This window comes from Sapajus apella, unplaced genomic scaffold (genome assembly GCF_009761245.1).
Source record: "Sapajus apella isolate SASKATOON/1434 unplaced genomic scaffold, GSC_monkey_1.0 scaffold48, whole genome shotgun sequence".
Taxonomy (NCBI): domain Eukaryota; kingdom Metazoa; phylum Chordata; class Mammalia; order Primates; family Cebidae; genus Sapajus; species Sapajus apella.
In genome coordinates, this window is record NW_022436988.1 from 3,049,535 (window position 1) to 3,069,049 (window position 19,515).

Here is a 19,515-nt window from a genome sequence, read left to right on the forward strand (position 1 = left end):
CCTTTTCCACCGCAGCTCACAAACCATGACAGCTGCTCTGGGAGGCCTTGACGCAACCCTGGCTGGTGGTTGCACGGGGGCTGGGGGCTCCTGCTGCCCTCCAGGGCCTGAGCTGCTGTGAATACACAGAGCTGCCCTTGGGAGCAGGAGCCAGAGGCCCCCGGTTCCCAGCTCTTGCATCAGCAGCCCTGGCAGGGGCCCCACAGGCCACCTGAGCTTCTGAGAGATCTGAGCATGAGGTCACGGGCGCCCAGAGGCAGTGACGTGGCAGGGCCTATCTCCCAGTGCATAGGGGACCTCACACACTGCCTTTGGAGACCCACACTTGGCTGTTGCAATGTAACCCAAAACCTGATGAAATCTTCCCTAAAAGTTGAGGGTAGTAGGGGCGGAGGACCTTTTGTCTTGTGGTCGAAAGACTCCCATATCTGGTTCTGTTTGCCTTCATATCCTTTCCAGCAGAGTAAACAGAAAGGGCATGTTCACGTGGCTCTTCCTTCTGGTCCAGATATGGCTCCCTAAACACCTGTGAGCTGGGGGCAGAGGACACAGGGCTTCGGGTGCCCCTCCACCTAAGTGCTTCCCGGCCTCGGGGAATCTGCTTTGAGAACCTGAAAGTAAGATTTCCCTGGCCGTGAAGCAGACAGACACTCGGCCACACTCCTTGAAACCTCCGCCCTTTGAAAGGGACTGGCTGGTGGAAGCAGGTGGCCTGGGGCGTATCCCTGACCCTATTACCCCTAGGTGGTGACAGAGATGGTCTTTAAGTGTGGGACCCTGGAGCCAAGTTCTTGGCCACATCCCAGCTCTGCCTGGTTGTGTGCTGTCGGGTCATTACCCTCATTGCCTCAGTTTCCTTTCTGCACAATGGGGCTGGTGCTGGTGACAGCCCCCACCCCACAGACTGTCATGAGAAGTAGCCTCCGGACAGGTCCTGAGAGCCGATGCCATCTCCGTGCTGTCCACTGGGACTGGTGGTTGGCCTGGTACTGTATAGTCTCACTCTGCTGTCCGCAGGAGGTGGGTGGGGTCGAGACCGGCCCCCGGGGTTACATGGACAAATGCCACTTCGGTTACATTTTGTTCACGGGTTTCCAAAACGAGGTGCAGGCCCTGCAGAGAAAGCAGGCTTCTCCCAAGGGGCGCTGGAGCTCCGGGAAGATAGGTGCCCGGGCTGGGGTGACGTGAGACCAGAGTTGGAAGTGGGAATGTTCTGGAAGGAGGGAGAGGGCTAGTGGCTGCTCTGTGATCACCGGAGGAGGAGCCCTGCGATATGTATCAGGCAGGGAGGGGGACAGGGGAGGCAACCTGGGACTCCGAAAACCGGGTGGATGGCACATGTGGCCTCTCCTGGGAACCTCGGACTGGCAGTTAGAGCCCGCTCCGGTAGACTGTAATGGCATCAGGATCTGTCTTGCCTCTGTAAATATTTAAACACTGGGAGGATTATTTTTGGTAGCTTGGTCTCTCTCAGCCTGGCGGGCGGCCGGGACGGGTGTCGAGTGACGTCGGGTGCAAGGCTACTATCCGCCCCCCACCGGCCCAGGCTCCCTCTGGGCGTGCGTTCACCTTTCCAACAGCCAAAGTTTGATGTGGGTCCTGGTTTCCTCTTCTGGGAGACGCGGAGAGATGGTCTTAGGCCGCGCCTTCAGCGGGACCAATAGGGATTCCTTGTCCACGCAGTTTCCTGACCGCGGTTGAAAGGGACGGGCCTACGCAGGCCAAGAACAGCAATGGGGTGTGGGGTCAGGAGCCCAGCTGGGGCACCCCGGGGAGGGTCGCCTCTGCCAGACCCAACCCAGGTGAAAGGACGCATTGTGTGCCCCCAGCACGAGGGGAGCCTGCAGAGAGGCGGCTTTGTAGGGCCCACGGGGGGAAAGTGCTTCCCGGCAGGCCAGGCGGTGGCCATGGCTGGGGACAGGCTTGGACACAGGGCATTGAGTCCTGGTGAGGATGGGGGGGGCCCACTAGGCCCCTGGCCCTTTGCAGGGTGTCACCCATTTCCTCCCACCCCGGAACTGGGTTTGGCCCACATGGACCCACCACCACCCCTGAGCTGCCAAGGTCCCTGTGAAGATGGCGGCACCGCCCCTTGGAAACTCCATCTGCTTGGAGGTGGTGGAGGTGGCACTCCTGCTCAGGGAGGGATTCCAGTGCCCAGCAGATGGCAGGCTTCCCCCAGATCAGCCCAGGGCTGGCTGCTACCCACAGTGCACACCCCCGCCCTTCCCCTCCCCTCCCCTCCTGCCCCACTCCCACCTGCCTGTGGCTGGAAGGTGGCGCTGCCTTTGTCCCTCCCCACCTGACCTCCCTCTTGCCTCTCTGCCTCCTTCCCAGCAGATTTTGATGAACCCTAAATCACATAGATATTAACTAGCAAGTGCTCTCGAGCAGTTCTGAGAACTGGGCTGGGGTCCACGTTGGCTGGGGCCAGGTCCCTAGTCAGGGTCACCCAGACGCCACTTCTGCACCCTGTCCGCTTTCAGCAGCCTCTGTCTTCCCTGCTGAGTTTCTCCCTCTTCTCTGGATGTATGGTGTGTGAGGTGGAGAGCCTCCAGCCCGACCTCACCCCACCCCACCTTGCGCCAACCTCAGCCTCCCCGGACACCACACGGAACCCAGACACGTTTGACCTCTGGCCCCAAAGCAGAGATGCTGGGCGATGGGGTGGCGGGAATCCTGACACGGCCAGAGGCAGCCTGCTTTCTGTCATTCCTGCTCTCCCTGGGTGGACACAGAGACCTCCGGGTCAGCCCAGCTGGCTCTCCAGGACAGCCTTGTCGAGAATTTACTTTGCGAACCTCTTGCTTGTTAAAATTATTCCATAGATGATTCATGGTCATATAGAAGTGTCAGAGAAAAGAGAAGGCGCTCAAACAGACATGTGTCCACCCTTGCCCATAGCAGCACTGTCCATCATAGCCCAAGGTGGAAGTGCCCAAGTTCTCACTGATGGTGACTAGAGAAACGCAGTGTGTTCACACACACGCTCCACACGCTTCCAGTAGGATGTTCACGCACACACTCCACAGGCACCCAGTGGGATGTTCACATACACATTCCACACGCTTCCAGTGGGATGTTCACACATACTTTCTACATGCACTCAGTGGGGTGTTGACACACACATTCCACACGCTTCCAGTGGGATGTTCACACACACGCCCCACACGCACCCAGTGGGATGTTCACACTTCACACACGTTCCACACGTACCCAGTGGGATGTTCACACACATGCTCCACACGCATCCAGTGGGATGTTCACACCACACACACACCCCACACGCACCCAGTGGGATGTTCACATGCATGCCCCACACACACCCAGTGGGATGTTCACATGCACGCCCCACACGCACCCAGTGGGATGTTCACACACATGCTCCACATGCATCCAGTGGGATGTTCACACCACACGCACACCCCACATGCACCCAGTGGGATGTTCACATGCACGCCCCACATGCACCCAGTGGGATGTTCACATGCACGCCCCACACGCATCCAGTGGGACGTTCACACGCACGTTCCACACGCACCCAGGAATGTTCACACACACCCCCCACATGCACCCAGTGTGATGTTCACCCTTGGGAAGGAAATTCTGACACACGCTACAACATGGATGAGTTGAGGACATTGTGCCGAGTGAAACCAGCCAGACACAAGCGGTCAAATCCGTGCGATTCCACTCCTGTGTGGCCCCTGGAGTTGTCAGGCTCAGAAATGGAAAGAATGGGGTGCCAGGGGCTGAGGGAGGGGACCCTGGGGAGCTGGCGTTTCACGGGGACAGAGCTTCAGTTCGGGAGGGAGGGTTCTGCAGATGGGTGGGTGGTGTGATGGCCGCACAGGAACGGGAATGGCGTAATGCCGCGGAGCTCTGCGATAAAAACGGGTAAGGTGCTGAATTTTATGTTACGGACGATTTACCACGATAAACAGGGAGAAGGAAAAATAAGCTCTTTTAAGGTGACTGGGACTGTGAGAAACGGACCTTGGTGCATGTTTTCCAGGCTTTTGAGAACTGACTTTTTGGATTAGGCCTGTGAACCTGTGTAGGTGGTCCCCACCCCAACAAGTGGTCATGAACTTCAAGCATTGGGAAATCACACTGGAGGTGCTGCCCAGGCTCACCTCTGCCCCGGCTGGAACGGGAGGCTGGCATGGGGCAGGTGCCGTGCTGTGGCTGGAGCACCGGCCGGGAGCGTGGGCTCCCATCACCTGGAGCCGGCCCCTCACTGGCTGGGCGCCTGAGACCCGTCACTGCACAGGCCTTGTGCGAGCGCCGCTGCTGCCCACGTGGCTCGTTCAGGCTGACTTGAAGCCTCCGTCCGAGCAGCTGCAAGTCAAATCTGGTTGTTAGGCTCCGAAAGAGACCTGACATGAAGTGTGGGAAAACCTTGACAGAAGCTTCCAGAGCCTGTCAAGATTAGATCAGGAAGTAACACTTTACCTAGTCAGCCTAGAAAAATAGACTCTCCCTGTCGTCACTGAGAATTTCGAAATCTGCACGCAGGTTTCTGGGCATGGACGATACACAGAGGCCTGGCCACCCCAGGAGCGTGGGGACTGCTCAGCTGACTTTTGGGAACCCAGAGGGGGTCATCAGGGAAGGGGTGGCACTGGAGTGGCCATGAGGGTAGGGCAGGTCCCTCTCCACCCCCTTGACCCCAGTAAGCTTTTCACTGCCATTCTCTGGTGGGACTCTTGAGGGCCGGGGCTGAGGCTGCTCGACTCTGCTTGTAGAGCGAGGATGTCGTGTATTTGAATGGAGGTTGTGGTGTCTTGGCCTCTCAGCCTTTGGCGGTGCCAGTGTCTGGGCAGAAGCAGCCGCAGCTGCTGGAGAATGCATGGGCAGTATCGAGGACGGTTCCGAACTGCACGAGGTTGGTTCGCCATGCCAGACTGTTGGGTAGAGGCAAAGGCACCACGTCTTTAGGAGGACTCTGTCCATGGCAGGCGAAGCGAACCCTGGCTTTCCATCCTGGAAATACCCTGGGGTAGTGTTTGTGTGGGAGCCCGTTACTCAAAGCAGGCACAGAGAGGAGAGGGGCCCGATCCAGGCCCCTGCAGGAGCCCTCAGAGCAGGGCAGGCGAGAAGCCCAGGGCTCTGTGGGACCGACCACCGAGGGGGCTTTGCCGCCTCAAGGGAGAAAACCCGTGGGGCAGTAGGGATTCTGGCTTTGGGGACTTTGCTGTAGGTATCTCAGGGGCAAAACTTGTTCCTGTGTTGGCCAATTTTGTTTTCTTTCCTTTTTTTTTTTAAGATGGAGTTTTTTCTTCTTGCCAGGCTGGAGTGCAATGGTGCGATCTTGGCTCACTACAACCTCTACCCCCTGGGTTCAACCGATTCTCCTGCCTCAGCCTCATAAGTAGCTGGGATTACAGGCGCATGCCACTGCGGCCAGCTAATTTTTGTATTTTTAGTAGAGACGGGGTTTTACCATGTTGGTCAGGCCGGTCTCAAACTCCCGACCTCGGGATCTGCCCACCTCGGCCTCCCAAAGTGCTGGGATTTCAGGCGTGAGCTCCCGCGCCCAGATGCCAGTTTGTGTTTTCATCTAATGTGGGGGCACATGGCGCTGCATTTGAGGGTCTTGAGTGACCCTCCACATTTGGGGGGTCCTTTGGGCCATGTGGGGCCCTGAGAGGGACTGGCAGGTGTTTGGGAGTTTGTGTTTGTGTCATGGACGATGGAGAAGTTTCCCTAATCATGGTGATTTTTCAGACTAAGAGACTTCCTTTGGGGAAACCTTTTTCTCTTTTACTGATGAAAGACTTTTCCTCGGCGGGAGGACTGAGGGTCCTGGGGCCTGAGGGAGGGCATGGGGCCAGTGGGCAGGTGTGGGCTGGGGAGGGTGGCACTGTGGAAGACGGGACCATGCTGAGGAATTCCATGGGGCTGGCCGGGCTACCCGGCGCCACGCTTGGTGGGACTGGACTTTGAGCTTCTGTGATAAAACAGGCAGGGGCCTTCTGAGTTTTGCTTTGAGGGTGACTGCTGATTAAAGAGCCAACATCTGGTGCATAGAACCCTCCAGAAAGAGTCTTTTGGCCCCACTGTTAATTTTCCCCCCCTTTTTGGAGTGGTTTTGTTAAGTTGCTGCTGTGTGTTGACAGAATTGTTTGGTGCAGGCAGGTGGGTTCACCAGGACTCTGGCTGGCGTGCGGGAAGGTGGGCAGCTGTGGACTCTGGGTGCGTTTGACTTTCAGCCACGGTCGTATGATTAGGCCACCTCTGTCCAGTTCCTGCCCTCTGTACCCCTTGGGCACATGCCCGGTGGAGCTTGGACCTGACTCATGGGTCTCTGCGGTTGACAAAAGGAAAAGGTTTCAGTTTGGGTAAATCATCCACAGCTGCAGCCAGGGAGAGGCTCGTGCACTGGTGACTTCTCGGGTGGTGTTTGTTCAGCACGGTGGTTTTGCCCTGTGACTTTGCGGAGTACATCAAAGGCTCGGCGGATGGCCACTTGCTGAAGAGCCACGGCCCGGGCTGGTGGCCAGACAAGCAGCTCCCAGGTAGGCATCAGGGAAAACAGCCAGACTGGTAAATAAAATGGGTTCTGGGAGTGCCCGCCATCACCCATCTCCGTCCCAAACACACAGTTTCACAGAGAAGAACTTGGAAGTATTCTGTTTGAATCAGGAGAAAATATTGAATATCGTGTCATTCTCCTCCACTTAATTTTTTTAAAACCACATCCAGAATTGCTGGGCAACCTCGTTTCCCCGCATTTAAGATTCTTGCCTCGAGATCACATGCGGGCATCAAATCCGAGGTCCTCGGAGGGCTTCTCTGAGCCTCTGCGTCCCCCAACGCCCCGCCCCCGCCCAGCACTCATGTGTTGGTCTGTGTTAAAAGCTTCAGGAAGGGAAATTCCTCACCAGCCTGTAAGCCGCTGTTTGTAGGAGCACCTAAACCCTGCGGAATCCACATCTCACAATGCTGACTTAACTCCCTTTTCCCCGAGAACCGGCTCCCTGCAGTACCCAGGGTTCTGCCCACAGAGGGAGGCCAAGGCTGGGAGTGGAAAATGCCCACCCGGGGGCCACCTTCATGGGGACACCCCCATCCCCCACCTTCACGCAGAAAGAGTACTGACTCCCGGTCACCAGGCAAATTCCTGTAACTGTTTACTCTGGTTTAAAAACAGGTCAGGCATGGTGGCTCGTGCTTGTAATCCCAGCACTTTGGGAGGCCGAGGCAGGAGGCGTTCTTGAGCCCAGGAGTTCAAGGTCAGCCTAGACAACATATTGAGACCCCATCTCTACAAAAACTACAGAATGTAGCTGGGCATGGTGGCATGCCCCTGTGGTCCCAGCTACTGGGGAGGCTGAAGCAGGGGGATTGCTTGAGCCCAGGAGGCGGAAGCGGAGGTTGCAGTGAGCTATGATGTCACCACAGCACTCCAGCCTGGGTAACAGAGCAAGTCCCAGTCTGAAAAAAAAAAATTAAAAAAAAATTCCTTAAAGAAATGCTGATTTCCCACTCCCACCCAGACCATGATGTTCTGAACAGTTTTCTCCATTGGTTGAGTTTGGGACTGTGGCCTGGAAAGACCTTCACGTCCCCTTCCCCTGGCTGGCGGCCGGTTCTGCCTTGGGCAGTGACGCTGGGCACAGCCCCGTGACCCATCCCGACCTGACCTTTTGTGGTCCTCAAGGGAGGTTCTCTGGCCCCGCCTCGAATCCAGGGTCCCTCTGTGGAAGCAAAACATATCCCAGGTGGATTTGCTGCAAGGCCGTCCTGGGAAGGGAGCCGAGTCAGCACAGCAGCAGAGGCTGGAGGCTGAGAGGGGACAGCTGACCGCAGCCCAGCTCCCCAGTGCGTCACCCCTTCCCACCCCTGCACTGGCCCGGCCTTGGGCTTCTCATTCACCCCCACCTTCCCGTGGACCTGGTCGGAGGCATCATCTCCCACTGCAGGCTGAGGCCTCGGAATGGAAAACCCGACCAGGATATTGGTTTCCGCCAGGAAGCTCATTCACCCGCCACGGGGGCTCTGCCCATTAATAAGACGCAAAGAAGCTGGGTGCCGTGGGCACCGGTCACTCCGTCGGGGCAGACATCCCCCTTGCCATTCATCCTTCAAAGGCCTGGCTCTGGCAGGAGGTGGCCTGTGTGGTCTCTCTTTGGCCTTTTCTGATGGAAAGGCCTAGGGTAGGGAGTCGTCACGTGGTTGCTCTGCAGGAAGGGCCCTCCAAAAATATCCTGGGGCCTCGGCCAGGCATGGTGGCTCACGCCTGTAATCCCAGAACTTTGGGAGGCTGAGGCTGGTAGATCACAAGGTCAGGAGATCGAGACCAGCCTGGCTATAGATGGTGAAACCCTGTCTCTACAAAAAATACAAAAATTAGCGGGGCGTGTGGTGCACACTTATAATCCCATCTACTTGGGAGGCTGAGGCAGGAGAATCACTTGAACCCGGGAGGCGGAGGTTGCAGTGAGCCGAGATGGCGCCACTGCATTCCAGCCTGGCGTCAGAGCCAGACTCCTTCTCAAAAAAATAAATAAATAAAAATCCTGGGGCCTCTCACCCACCATTGCAACACTGATGATGACACACTGAGGAATCCGCTCCTGGGCTCTTGTTGGCAGCTCTGCCCACCTGCACCTGCCTGGACTTCTGTCTACGAGGTGCTCAGACACCACCTTGCGTTTATGACATGAACGTCACCTTGGGATGTACACCTCGGGCCCAGAGTCCGAGACCAGTGAATAAAGTGAGAGACGGCTTTGCCCCACGTGGGTGGGGTGGACCAAGCACACAGGCCTGCCGCCTCCCGCCTCCCACGTGTTGGGACATAGGGAACTTGGCAGTGCAGGGATTGATGCAGCTGCTCATCAGAAGCTTTTATTTTCTGATTATCTCTCTGTTTGAGGGATGGCAGATGCCAGTGCAGTCAACATATAAACAGATTCTAGTCGGGACCCTTCAAAGCAGAAACCAGCCGCTCTGAAGAGCCGAGGACGGTGCCCCTTCTGCCGCCTGGTGAAGAGTTTCGTTGGGAAAAATGGTTTTTCCTAACCTTTCTGCTTTCTTATTTAAATGAAGCTTCTCCGGGAGAGTTTGGTAGTAGTGGAGGGCTCCTAATTTGGTCCCCCTTGACCTCCACAGCCTTGATTGGCAGTTTGTTGCGGGGCTTGAAGTTGTGGCTGCGAGATGGGAGGCAGCAGAACAAATGCCCTAGGACAGCTGGGCGTCCCCGAGGACCCGGCCGAGGGGGGAGCGTGTGCAATTAGAGAGGTCTTCACACAGAAAGTTAATTAGCTACTAAATGGCATTTAGCGCAGTTTATGACGGGAAATGCACGTTTGAAAAGCAAATGGAGATGAATGAGGAATAGCGGCCCCCGGACGGGGTCCCTTGGACCCAGCGCCAGTCTCAGGGTCTGGGGTGAGGGGTACTGATGCGGACTGGCCGACGTTACCAGGAGCTGCCCCCCATCCCAAGCGTGAGTGCCAGGCTGGTGCCCACTGGGACCGGACTGGGAGAGGCTCCTCTAGGACCTACCTGGACTTGGAGGGGCAGTCCCGCCTCGCACCCATAGCTGAATTTCCCTGTCCAAAAAAGGGAGTAAACGCATCTTCAGTTTCGGGGAACCGTGTCTGCCGTGGGTTGGATAGTGACTCCCTTCCCCACCAAATTCATGGCCACCCAGAACCTCAGAATATGGCCTTACTTGGAAATCAGGTCTTTGCTGATGGGATCAAGGGGAGGTTGTAGATGAGGTGGGCCTAGATTAGGGTGGTCCTAAATCCAACAGACGACTTTACAAGACAGACAGCCAGGTGCGGTGGCCCACGCCTGTAATCCCAGCACTTTGGGAGGCCAAGCTGAGTGGATCACCGGAGGTCGGGTGTTTGAGACCAGCCTGACCAACGTGGAGAAACCCAATCTCTGCTAAAAATACAAAATTAGCTGGGCATGGTGGCACATGCCTGTAATATCAGCTACTCCAGAAGCCTCTGAGGCAGGAGAATCACTTGAACCTGGAAGGCGAAGGTTGCAATGAGCCGAGATGGAGCCATTGCACTCCAGCCTAGGCAACAAGAGTGAAACTGCATCTCAAAAATAAATAAATAAAATACAAATAAAATAAAAGACAGAGATGGACACACAGACACCAGAGGGGCAGGGAGGTGGAGGCAGAGGGGGGTGTGATGCCGCTGCAGGCTTGGGGGCTTCCAGGATCCAGGATGAGCCGGGCAGCTGGAAGAGGCAGGAGGAATCCTCCCCTGGAACCTTCAGAGGGGACGTGGCCCAACCAGATTTCTGGCCTCCAGGACTGTCAGACAATAGGTTTCTGTGGTTTTCAGGCCTCTAGTCCGTGCGCCTTCATCACAGCAGGGCAGTGCCGTGTCCACCAGCCCCATCACGGGCAGTGTCCGAAGCTGAAGGATGGCGGGCCGGGTGCAGGGGAGCAGAGGGAGGCCTTAGGACCTGCTTTTCGTTTCTGTTACGGTCTGAGTCCGACTTCGGTGTGGGCCTTTCACCAGCTTGGCTTCTTTCCCTGTGGATCCCGTGGATGGATTGCTTGGGGTTATTTTTGTTTGGGGGAGGGTGGGTTTTGCTCTTTTTTTTTTTTTTTTAAACTTTGGTGTTTTTCATGTTTTGGAGGGCTTTTGTCTGTGTTTCTTTCTTTCTTCTTCTTCTTCTTTTTTTTTTTTTTAATGAGACAGAGTCTCACTCCGTCACCAGGCACCAGGCTGGAGTGCAGTGGCATGACCTCAGCTCACTGCAACCTCCACCTCCCAGGTTCAAGCAATTCTCCTGCCTCAGCCTCCCGAGTAGCTGGGACTACAGGCGCGCGCCACCACACCCAGCTAATTTTTTTGTATTTTTAGTAGAGACGGGGGTTTCACCATGTTGGCCAGGATGGTCTCGATCTCTTGACCTCGTGATCCACCTGCCTCGGCCTCCCAAAGTGCTGGGATTACAGGTGTGAGCCACCGCGCCCGGCCCTTTCTTCTTTTTTTTAATTGTAAAAGTAGCACCTGCTCCTAAGGAATTCTGGGAGATAAGGAAAAGCCCAAGGAAGGGACGCCCTCCCACGTCCTCCCTGCTGCCCACCTGTCCAGACTTAACGTTTTGGTGTATTTCCTTCAGCCTTGTGTTTATTTTTATTTTTTATTTTTGCATCCAATGCCCAAGTTATTTTACAGAGTTGTAGACAGGCGGGCTATATGTAAAATTTAGTTTCTTGGTTTAAATGTTTTTATTTTAGGCCAGGCACGGTGGTTCACACCTGTAATCCCGGCGCTGTGGGAGACTGAGGTGGGAGGATCGTGGCAGGCCTGGGTGACGTTGTGAGAACTCGTCTCTACAAAAAAGAATTTAAAAATTAGCTGGGCTTGCTGGCACATGCCTGCGGTCCCAGCTACTTGGGAGGCTGAGGAGGAGGAGGATCACTTGAGCCCAGGAGGTCAAGGCTGCAGTGAGCCGAGATCACACCCGTGCACTCCAGCTTGGGTGAGAGAGCAAGACCCTGTCTCTCAACAAATTAAAAAAATAAAAAAATAGTTTAAAATTGTGTCATGTTTGATACATGCAAAAGAATATTTGTAGCATGTAAACCATGAAACATGATCACGAAATGAACTCCCATGACCCGGAGCCCCCCCTGTGTCTGAACTAGAGCTCCCCGGAAGGGCAAGGCTCCACTCCTTCCTCTCCAGTTTCATGGTTCCGTGCCCGGGTCTCCTGGAGGAACCACCTTCCGGAATGCCGTGGGCAGCACTGCCTTGCTCTCCAAAAGCAGGCTTTGTACACGTGTCTGCTTCTCAACAACGCTCCGTTCCATTCTGCCTTGGTTTGAAGCGTAGAAAAGCGTCCGCGTGCCTGAGCTCCAGCAGCGTGCTTACTCTGGCGGCGGGGCGGGGGGATGCTGCCCCTATGGCTGTTCCCCAGCTTGTCCACACTCCTGTCGGCCACCATGTGGTTTAGTTTGGGTTTTTCTCTGTGAATGATGTCGATGTGATAGCTCTTGTGCACATCTTTGGTGCAGAGGAACAGGAGTCCCTCTAAGGGGACACACCTGGGCCCCACTATGTGCCCTCAACCTCCTAAGACACTCCGACTGCTTTCCCTGGGGTTGGGCCAGCTCACAGCCCTCTGGGATTACGTAGTCTGTCTTGCCATTCTCAGTTCATGCCCTGCCATAAGCCTCCACGTGCCGCTGTGTCTTCTGAACGGCCACCGGGTTTCACACCTGCACGGTGGCCTGCTGGTGAGGGACGTGACATTTCACTTGCCCAAGACCCTTCCGTGGACGTGGAGCTGTTCCCGGCTTCCCACTTGCCCTCAATGAACATGTCTGTGCTTGGAGTTCTGCACACAGAGGCGTGGGTGGGTGCGTGTGCACACATAGGGATTCCATGGAAACGTGGGTGGCACACAGCTTCCGTGTTTACATGTACACACACATGCGTGCACAAAGAAGTTCAATGTCATATTATTTATTTTACAAAAAATGAAATGAGAAACATCCCAAGTCATATCTATAGGGAATTTTTTTTCTTTGAGATGGAGTCTTGCTCTGTCGCCCAGGCTAGAGTACAGTGGTGCGATCTTGGCTCACTGCAACCTCCACCTCCTAGTTTCAAGTGATTCTCCTGCCTCCGCCTCCCAAATAGCTGGGATTACAGGCGCTGGCCACCATGCCCAGCTCATTTTTGTATTTTTAGTAGCGACAGGGTTTCACCATGTTGGCCAGCCTAGTCTTGAACTCCTGACCTCAGGTGATCCACCTGCCTCGGCCTCACAAAGTGCTGGGATTACAGGCGTGAGCCCCCGCGCTCAGCCTCAGGGAATGTTGAAAGAGATGAACGGAATCTGCACACATGTGCACACACAGGTTCAGTGTATTGTGTGCAGACGTGAACACACAGAGAAGTTCAATGTGATATTATTGACTTTATAGAAAAATGAAAACGGAAACAACCCAAGTGTTTATCTGTAAGGAAAGTTCAAAGAAAACGTGGAATCTGAAGTGGCTCCCAAAAAGAGGGGCAGCTTTTCGCTGCATACCGACAGGGCTAAGGCCCTGGATATATTAACTAAAAAAATCCAGGTGTAACAGTGTCAACAGCATGCTCTCACTTTTGCTTTAATACATGTGCATGCATCTCTGTGTGCATTGTGCATCTGTGTGTGCATTGTGCCCATGTGTGCCTGTGTGTGCGTGTGCATTGTGCATGTGTGTGTGCATGTATGTGCATTGTGCCCATGTGTGCACTGTATTTGTGTGTGTTCATTGTGTGCGTGTGCACACATGTGTGCACTGTGCATGTGTGCGTGTGCTGTGCGCATGTGTGCATTGTGCCCATATGTGTGCATGTGTGTGCTTTGTGCCCGTGTGGATGTGTGTGCATTGTGCCCGTGTGTGCACTGTGTTCATGTGTGTGTGCATTGTGCCCATGTGTGTGCTTGTGTGCATGTTTGTGTGCATTGTGCCATGTGTGCACTGTTCATGTGTGTGTTCATTGTGCCTGTGGGTGGGCGTGTGTGCATGTGTGTGCATTGTGCCCGTGTGTGCAGTGTTCATGTGTGTGTTCATTGTGCCCGTGTGTGTGCGCATGTTGCCCATGTGTGTGTCTGTCTGTGCATGCACACAGGGAAGCCCCGGAGGGCCGGCCCTGCTGCTCCCTGGAGCTCCCTTGGAGGAGTGGGAGTGAGGCTGGGCCGAGGCTGCTGCTGCAGGGGCTGCGGGTTTGCCTCGCGCTGTGGCGGGTTCAGCGTTTGTGCAGTGATGAGCACGTTCTTGCTGAGATGACTGAAGAGCCTCGGGAGCCGTGGGAGGGTGGCGTGCCCCTTGTCCCCGGCGTGGGAGGTGCTGCTTTGTAGCCCTCCCGGCAGTGGCCTCCCGCTCTGGAAAATGAGGCGTTGCTGGTAGATGGTTAAAAATCCCGTGCATGCGCATTTCTTTATCACTGATGATCTTGAATATGACTCTGCCTGTTCAGTTGGTGTCTTCTTTTGTGACGTGTGAGCCAAAGAAGGAAGGTGTTACACTTGTCGGGGGCACCCAAAGCCTCCCTGTCTTCATCCCTTCTCCCCTGGAAAGCTCAGAGGAGGTATTAGGTGATTGCTGGAGGTGGAGGCCCAAGGCCTTCTCCCAGCGGGGCCTGGGCAGACGGAGGGTGGCCACGCCACCCGGGACGCAGCTTAAACCACCCCACTGCTGGTCAGCAGCCATTGTGCTCTGAGAATTTCCCGTCGGCCAGGGCCCCGGTCCTGGTTTGCGTCAAATCCTCCAAGCTGGGCCAAGCAGTGCGTCCGTGCAGAAGATACCTGTCCCCCGAAACCAGGCCCAAGGGATAAAAAAAAAATGCCGAGTGGAGATTAAGGAGGGAGCAAGGAAGAGGAAAGGATCCCTACACAAGTTCTGTTCTTCCGTCACCCCTGCCACGACGGGCCAGATACAAAATCCAGCTTTGCCATTCAAGCATTGGGTGGATTTTAAATGAATATTAATGAGTAGCCAAGGTCTTATCAAAGGCTGTCTGTGATTGTTACGATGGTTTGTGCTTTGGGGTTGGGATGTCGAATACCCCCCAGCCCCTGCAGGGCCTCCCAGGGCCCAGGTCGCATCCCAACCCCTAGCCATGGTCCCAGCAGCTCCTAGACAGCTCTGCGTCAACTCACAGGCTGCCCTTCCAGGCTGCAGGGACAGCAGCGGGGACCAGGGCACAGATTCGGGTAGTCCCAGGTGCGTCGCTGAGTCCTGGGAGATTTCTGGGAAGCCCCAGGCAGGCCCGCACACCTCTGTTGTTGGGGCACGGGGAGGCGGTTTGGTGAACCCTGGCGGGGCTGAAACGCCGGACCAAGCTGTGTGGGATGTGGCAAAGCCCAGCGGCCCAGCATCTGGAGGGCTCTGGGTTTCTAGTCCCCGTTCCTGCCACCAGCTGTGTCTCTTCGGCAGTCCCTGCACTGGGCTGCGGCGTCCTGGTTAGGGGGAGGAACAGACAGGGAGGGCCTGGTGACCCTCAAGGTCCTTCAGGGCCTGTGGGTTCTGCGTCTTTTTCTGGACAACCCTGGTTACACCACCCCACAGCGGAGCGCCCCAGACCCCCACTTCGCGCTCCCCTGGGATCCTCTTCTTAGGGCCTTGTTCCTCTGGGAAGGAAGGAAAGCCCGACCTGTTAGGTGGAATCCGCTGACCCTACATGATGGTCAGGCAGACCTCACCACGACGCCAAGAGAGGAAGGGAATTTGGGCTGAAAGCCTGAAAAAGAGTTCATGAAATTTAATCAGATGCCTAAGGGGAACACCTAAATTTAGTCAAATTATTATTAGCATTCACTCCATTTTTAAATTGCCTAGGGGAACATCAGGGAAAAGTTGGGAAGCCACCAGCGTGGGTGGTGATTATTCTGTTTCTGCAGAGCAGTGGGAGGCGCTGGGAGGCGTGGAGGTCCCGGTGAACCTCGAGGCCACCCTCCCTGGCACGGTGGCTGCTCCTCTAGGTGCAAGGATGCATTGCCCAGAGGGTCTGGGGAGGCGCCAGTACCCACAGCTGTGTCGGGCAGGCCTGAGGGCTTCCTGTATTTGGCCATAATGGATATATCTGGGACCTGGACCTTGCCTCAAGCGCCCGGAGCTCTGACCTGCAGAGCCCACCACCTGGATGCCAGAGCCTGAGCACAGCAGGGCCCCGCTCAGTGAAGACCCTCCCCTCTTGGCTACCTGGCTGTTCTCTGGCCTCGGCCTCTGCGTGGCTCTGTAGTCAGGGTAGGCTCTTTGTGGGTGTGAAGGGAGATCAGGGTCCTTTCCTGATCCTGGTGAGAACTGTGGGGTTCGGGGCCCGACAGGTTATAGGGCCGTTTCCTTCCCAGGCTGACGCTCCAGGAGTGTTTGCAGGGAACGGGAGGTCGACCCGTGCCTTTTTATGGCACTGAGTAACCTGGACCTTCGAGAGGAACCATGAGCTTCTTTGTGTCCCCTAGAAGTGTTTAGATAATAATGGAATGTTTGGTCCTGCAGAGATGACACGGGTTTTCATGCCCAGGTGCACGGACTAGAGCTACGCCGTCCTCCCTGTCTCCAGCTTCTGCCCTCCCCTCCCTCTCCCCCCCCCCCCCCCCCCCCCCCCCGTCTCCCCTGGGTTTCCACACATTGTTTCAGCCTCATTTGGGAGGGCCACGGGATTGGTGGCACTGGGGATGCCTGAGCCCCTGGTCCCTCTGCTGGGGTCCAGGGAATAGGCGTCCGGAGCATATGTGCTCTGGCCTTCCCTGCCCAGCTCCGGGTGTCACCCGGGGGCCTCTGTGGGCCTGTCAGGGCCCAGCTCCTGCGGTTCCTCCTTTCCCTAGGATGTGCAGAATCTCCCAGGTGTGAGGCTGATCGACAGGCAGAGAGCGCGGAGCCCACAAAGGCGCTTTGGTTTAGAATAATCTCATTTGCTCCCCCACGTTAAGCTCCTATAAAATCTAGGGGAAAAAATTTAAACATTCTTTTCGGGATCGGAAAACTCCCTTGGCTGTTTTCTTCCCAGTAATGTATATTTTAAGGGTGAAGTCGGGAGGGAATGAAAACAGAACCGTTGGCTCTCAGAAGCCTGGATCAGCAGCAGCGGGGAGGGGCCTCTAGGCTGCTTGAGCTATTAATTATTTGGCTTTATTTATTAGATGTACCCAGCGTCCCTTTGCCTCCAAGCATATTTGCAAATGCCTTAAGGGAAAAAGAAAAACAAATGATTCCTGCCATCGGAGTCTCCCGCCCATAATGAATAACACCGCATAATGACGCTAAATGGAAAAAGCCCAGTACGGAATCACGTGCCCGTCCTGAGTCGTCGCGGTCATAAATGCACAGCCCCACGGAAGCTCAGAAACTCCTAACAGCCATGAGATCTGTTCAGCGAAATGTTTCTTCATTTGCCCGGGAAATGGACAAGGTCACTCCATTTGACTACAAAAAAAATTAAAAACAGCACCCAAAGGCCTGGTGCATTCTCTCCTCCTACCTGCCACGGATGCTTGCTAGCCCCTCACAGCCCCACCCCACCCCCACGGCTGGCAAAGGAACAGAAGAAAGGCCCGGCCTGGTTATCTTTCCCTAAACTGTGCTGGTAATCAATCTGAAGGATGTGCCCGCCGATTCCTCCCGGTGATTTACACCTTCCCTAATCAGCTCACGTGGTGTCGCAGATCGTGGAGTTAATCGCCTTCCCAGTTCCCAGCAGCTCTGGCTGTGGGAGCGAGGTGCCCGCGTGAGGAGCTGCGATTCATCCCCGCCCACTTGGCCCTTCACTTTCCGGCCTCACTGCTCCCAGTCCCTCTGGCCTGAAAAGCCAGGCTCTCTCGGTGCCTGCAGGATGATGACCCTCCGGAGCTCAACCATGGGGCTGGTTCTAGGGCCGGGCTGGCAGAATCGGGCCGGCTGTGCACTCCTCACGTCCCATGATGTCAGAAATGGCAGCTTGAGCCTAGTAGAGCCAGGTTCCCGAGGACCCCTCGGCACCGGGGCCTCCGACGACGGGCTTAGGAGCCCCACCCTGGCAGCTGAAGCCGCCGCAGCCGCCCGGGGTTTATTGCTCTGCCTCTTTGTCGTGGCAGCAGCATCGATCGCCCTCCCGTGCACGGCCGGCTGGGCTCTGCGAGCAGACCCTGGAGCTGGGCCTGGCGGCCTCTGTGGTCAGCGGGAAGCTGGCAGAGTCCAGCCTCGCGGGTGGATGGATCCAGTACCGCCGTGTGCACATGTGTGTGTGTGATGCTAATTACGCCAGACGTGCCGCAGTGTGGCTGGGAACAGTTAGCTTACTGTGCATTTTACAAACTGCCAGGATTTTAGAGCCTAATGGGGTTCCTAGAGACCGCAGCGTCCAGCCACCTCATCGCCGTCTCACAGGTGGGGGAAGGAAGGTGCGGACAGAGAGCGACTCCTCCGTCACCCCCGTCCTGTTGCGTGCCAGGGCCTGTGTGGCAAGGGTTGCAGAGATGGCTGAGACATTGCCCTTGCCTGGGGGACCAAGACACACAAGGGGTTGTAGATTCTGGGAAGGGGTCAGGTGGAGGGATGAGGCGCTGGGGAAGGTGATCTCCCCCTCACTGGAGTCAGAGACCCAGAGGTGGAGGCTGCTGCTCCCCACAGACCCCTTCCCATCTCATCCCCTCCTCAGCCTTGTAACCTGTGTGACCTGCACGTCTCTGTGCACCTGCCGCCATGGGGTGGGGTGGGGCTTCACGTGTCTTTCCTTCTCTTCACTTACTGAGGGTCGACGATGCAGTGGGGCTTCAGAAAAGCTTTGAACGTGGGGCTGGGGCTCGCCTTGTTGGGGAAGGCGAAGTAGGATATCCTGACGGATGGATCACTGAGAATGAGTTCCTGGGCAGCAGAGATGCTTGGGTTGAATGCTGGATTTTCCTCCTCCCTTCCTCCTGCCAGAGGGTCCCGGGACTTGTTTTAAATCACCGGAGCAGCTCGGGAGGCAGGTAGAAACTGCCGTATCCCATGTTCCCTGTAGTCTTCTGCAGAGCAGGCCTCACCTGGACTGTGTGAAGCCGGAGAGGAGGGGACAGGAGGGGCTGGGACGGAGGAGCAGCCTCCACCTCTAGGGTCCGGTTCCGTAGAGAGGAGTCCTTCAGAGTTTGTTTCAGATGAATGGAAAGGCACCGTCTGCGGAAGAGACCAGAAAAATCTCAAGCTTGCTGCTCCCTTTGGCTCCCTGCCTTGGTGGACTTAACCGTCCAGGATAATGACCTGGAAAAGACCCCAGGGCCCAGTGGATGACGGTGCGTTTGCAGGCAGTGTCCCTGCTGAGTCAGGAGCTGCGGGGTCTTGCTGTTTGGATCTCTCGATGTTCACCGGGATCCTCTAAGCTGGTCTTAGCACAGGGTGTTTCCCTCACCCTCCTGGGCTTGTCTCTGTTGGGGAGGATGTGGGCACACTGCAGATGCGACCGACGCAGTCATTCGTGTTTCAGGCGTGTGAACACACACATGTGCACACGCACTGCCATGACTCTGGCATGCTCCTCTAGAGCCCTTCCTCCCAGATGTTCAGCTGGCCTCCTGTCTGTCGGCCAACATTTGAAAGCCCTGCGTGAGAAAATGCCTTACACTTAAAACATAGCAGAACCTAAAGAGACGTTTCCCTTGCTGCACAAGAGGCCGCTTGCGACAGCGAGGGGCAGGTGTGAGCAGGGACAGGCCTCTCCGAGCCTCCGCCTCGGCATCCGACAGGTGGGGTGCCGGCACAGGCGCAGGGGCCCTTGTGTGAACCCGTACAGCTACCACTGCCCCTTTTAGATTGGTTCTTGTTTTATTCCATCTTCGCTCTCAGGTTTGCCCAGACAAGGGTAAGTAAGGCCAAGGTCACCGTTGACCTGGGTGTGCACCAGGTCGCCTGGCAGAGACAAGACAGAACTTGGAAATGGCCAGCTCTGACCCTGCTGCCCGGCGTCCCCACGGCCTGACCGGCGACGTTGCCTGGGGACCTGCAGCAGCTGTGAGGGCGCAGGAGGGTCTGTGCTCGCCTCCTGGCCTGGAGAGCTGCCTTCCGGAGCTGCT

General features: G+C 56.1%; 1 protein-coding gene across 4 annotated transcripts in view; it reads left to right on the forward strand.

The window, feature by feature from the left end:
• Window positions 1–19,515, forward strand: part of TBC1D16 (TBC1 domain family member 16) — a 90,340-nt gene that overhangs the window by 39,127 nt on the left and 31,698 nt on the right. The gene's annotated exons all lie outside the window — the stretch shown is intronic.